Below are 4,000 nucleotides of genomic sequence, written 5' to 3' on the forward strand. Positions count from 1 at the left end.
AACCAGTCTGTTGTTCCATGTCCAGTTCTATCTGTTGCTTCCTGACCTGCATACAGATTTCTCAAGAGGCAGGTCAGGTGGTCTGGTATTCCCATCTCTTTCAGAATTTTCCACAGTTTATTGTGATCCACACAGTCAAAGGCTTTGGCATAGTCAATAAAGCAGAAATAGATGTTTTTCTGGAACTCTCTTGCTTTTTCCATGATCCAGCGGATGTTGGCAATTTGATCTCTGGTTCCTCTGCCTTTTCTAAAACCAGCTTGAACATCAGGAAGTTCATGGTTCACATATTGCTGAAGCCTGGCTTGGAGAATTTTGAGCATTACTTTACTAGAGTGTGAGATGAGTGCAATTGTGCGGTAGTTTGAGCATTCTTTGGCATTGCCTTTCTTTGGGATTGGAATGAAAACTGACCTTTTCCAGTGCTGTGGCCACTGCTGAGTTTTCCAAATTTGCTGGCATATTGAGTGCAGCACTTTCACAGCATCATCTTTCAGGATTTGAAATAGCTCAACTGGAATTCCATCACCTCCACTAGCTTTGTTCATAGTGATGCTTTCTAAGGCCCACTTGACTTCACATTCCAGGATGTCTGGCTCTAGGTGAGTGATCACACCATCGTGATTATCTGGGTCGTGAAGATCTTTTTTGTACAGTTCTTCTGTGTATTCTTGCCACCTCTTCTTAATACCTTCTGCTTCTGTTAGGTCCATACCATTTCTGTCCTTTATCGAGCCCATCTTTGCATGAAATGTTCCCTTGGTATCTCTAATTTTCTTGAAGAGATCTCTAGTCTTTCCCAGTCTGTTGTTTTCCTCTATTTCTTTGCATTGATCACTGCGGAAGGCTTTCTTATCTCTTCTTGCTATTCTTTGGAAATGGGGCTAGAACCTACCAATATCAGCCAAATAGCTGGGTATCAGCCAAATGGCTAATTGTTTCCTTTCGGCTAAAAATCTCAGACCTATTGGAGGTCTCTCTCAACTCTCTGGCAGTTTGAATTCCTGGGTTTGCAGCTTAGGACCCAGTAGTTTCGTGAAAAACTGAATTTTAATTCCAAAACGACTGCTCTGAGGAGACAGCTCAAGAAATCACTCCAACAAGTTTTTAATACCAAGCCATCTAGTGGAACTGAACTAAGTCTCCTCTGAGCCCTCCTGTACGTTCAGTTTTCATGTACTGCAAACATCAATATGACCGCCTGTGAGAGACTGACTCCCTTTTAATTACTGCTTCAGATTTACTGTTGTGGGCTTGGGGACCAGATAATCAGATTCATCACAAGGGTGCATGATGCAAGATAAATGGCCCAAGAGGGCCCTCCTTTAGAAAGAGCATGCAAAATTTAGTGCACAAACCCCATCATAGTTATTTTGACTATTCAGGAGTTGTTAAAATTTCTCCACTTGTATTCTGTCTATTCCCTCCGGTCCATTTAGGCTGATGCTCTCAAACTTGACTGCACGTGAGAATCACTGGGGACACTCTGGTTTATTCGGGCTTGGAAAGGGCTGGGCATCCATAGTTTTTAAAACCTCCCCAAGTGATTCTAATCACACAAAACCATTGATTTAGGTAAAACTGTTAAGTAACTTCAACTTAGATAAATTATTATTTTACAAAGCTACTTGTTTTACTAATTGAATCAAGTTTTACATGATTTTGAATTTATTTTTTTCCTCTTAAACCACTAACTTACTTAAATTACTCTCCTCACTGGTCTTTTCTTTGAATTAAAATAATTTTAATTAAATGAATAATGAATTAAAATAACTCCAGGCAAGGGAAGAGGTCCAGGTTTTCTATGAGACCTTTGCTGATGGAAGTTGGGGGTTGGGGAGCGGCTGCAACGCTCCTGGGTGTTTTTCTCAAAAAGAACACTGATTGTCAAAAAGGTTTCTGTTTTGCTAGGCTGCCCACTTCCTATTCCTCTGGCACAAGAGAACTTTTTTGGTCTGTGCCATCTGGGAAGGGGCTTCTCTAGCATGGGATGTACAGAGACCAAAAGAAATCCCAAGGAACCCACTGCCATGTGGCTTCTCAAGTCTCCAGTTAGTGCACTTTCTCTCCATCTTTCAGGAGTCTTCTTAACGTTTGTTTTATAATATGATGTTTATGGTTTTCAGATGTAATTAGTGAGGAGGATGAGGAGAAATGAATCTATTGTATCTTGTCCAGAACTGGAAGTTCCAACTTGCTATTTTAGATCACGCACACCAACAGATTAGAAGACATAGCTTCCTCCTTAGGGAGTTTACAATTCGGCTCAGCAGCCAGGAGGCATTCACTGTAGGAGAGGACGACCTGGGTCTAGTGGGGGAACAGGCTGCTAGTTTCCCTCTCTTTAAGACTAAAAATTCTCAAATGTGAACGCAAAACTTAGACCTTTCCTGGAGCGCCAGGTGGGTCCTCGGCCCATCTGGGGAAAACTCAGATAAGGGTTCCTTGGGGACCACTCGTTTGACCTAGCCAAGATGAAGTTCATTACCTTACTTTAATTTATTCTTCTCGGGGCCCTATTTCAATCCAATATCACCAGTAGCACCATGTCCCGAGCCCCCTAAAATATTTACTAGAATGGTATTTATTTCATCGGCCTCTTCCCAGTTCATCCATACTTTGCTAACGCTGTCAGGATTAGCTTCCTAAAAACCAAACCTCATCTTGTCTCCTAAACTTGTCCCTCTGCATTGCCAAAAGCAGTTGTTCACACATCCCTTTGTATGCTTAGTCACTCAGTCGTGTCCAACTCTTTGTGACCCCATGGACTGTAGCTGCTAGGCTCCTCTGTCCATGGGGATTCTCCTGGTAAGAATACTGGAGTGGGTTGACCTCCTCCAGGGGATCTTCCCAACAGGGATCAAACCCAGGTCTCCCGCATTACAGGCAGATTCTTTACCATCTGAGCCACCAGGGAAGCCCAAGAATACTGGAGTAGGTAGCCTATCCCTTCTCCAGGAGATCTTCCCGACCCACGGATCAACCCGGGGTCTCCTGCATTGCAGGGGGATTCTTTACCAGCTGTCCTAAAAAGACACAAGTACCCCATACATAAAAATGCACAAGTGTTTGCACTTATGAACCCCTGAACTGCTTCCTTGTCTGAGAAACCATGTCTGCCCCTCCTCCATGCTTTCTCAGCAAATCATGCCTCTTTGTTTTAGCATGTAATGAGCTGTCCTGGGATGACGTCTGTATATATCTGCCTCACCCACCAAACAATGAGCAGAGACTCTGTCTTCTTCCTCTTTATTTCCAGTACCTAGTACAGTGCCACAGCACCATGGTAGACCTCAGACAATCACAGTGTATTGAATGTGTGGAGGACAGTGAGTAAAAGGTAGAAACGAGGTCGAAGGGTTTATCCCGCCACATTATCTCCATCCCTAGCACATTGCAAAGACGTCTTTATTTAGATATAATACCAATAAAAGAAAATCTTCCATGTGTCTGTTATATCAGAAAATCAGATTCTCCCTGCAGTGCACTAGAACTTCACTATGATGATTCAGTGGAAAGAACCTTAGCTCTGAACCTCAACCAGTAACAAAGAAACAAGCTCCTTTATTTAATACCTAAGAGTTCAGGACCAGGGTCGGACCGTCTCCCAGTGATATGTGACAATGCATGGTGATGTCCGTTACAAGCGATGAGAGTCAGCAAACATAAAGTGATGATCTTATACCACTCTTGTTGAAGGAAAATCTTCTGCTAAGACTATTTGCAAACGTAAAACCACAGTCAGTACCTTAAAGGTTTAATTTTTTTAAAAAAGAACTTTTAATTTCGTACTGGAGTATGGCCAATGAAGGATGTTGTGATAGTTTCAGCTGAACAGTGCAGCGGCACAGCTACACATATACGTGTGTCCATTCTCCCCCAAGGGTCCCCTCCCATCCAGGCTGTGCTGTGCTGGGTCCCCCAGTCCTGCCTGACTCTTCCCGACCCGGCCAGGCTCCTCTGTCCATGGGGATCCTCCAGGCAAGAATACTGCAGCGAC

The 4,000-nt window shown here is 43.4% G+C and overlaps 1 protein-coding gene and 1 pseudogene across 1 annotated transcript in view; one reads left to right on the plus strand and one right to left on the minus strand.

Moving 5' to 3' along the window:
- The window catches only part of MYO1D (myosin ID), a 254,685-nt gene that overhangs the window by 121,936 nt on the left and 128,749 nt on the right, over nucleotides 1–4,000 (minus strand). The window lies entirely within an intron of this gene.
- LOC105004121 overlaps nucleotides 3,284–4,000 on the plus strand; it is a 5,800-nt pseudogene continuing 5,083 nt past the window's right edge.

This window comes from Bison bison, unplaced genomic scaffold, assembly GCF_000754665.1.
Source record: "Bison bison bison isolate TAMUID 2011002044 unplaced genomic scaffold, Bison_UMD1.0 scf7180017864472, whole genome shotgun sequence".
Classification (NCBI taxonomy): domain Eukaryota; kingdom Metazoa; phylum Chordata; class Mammalia; order Artiodactyla; family Bovidae; genus Bison; species Bison bison.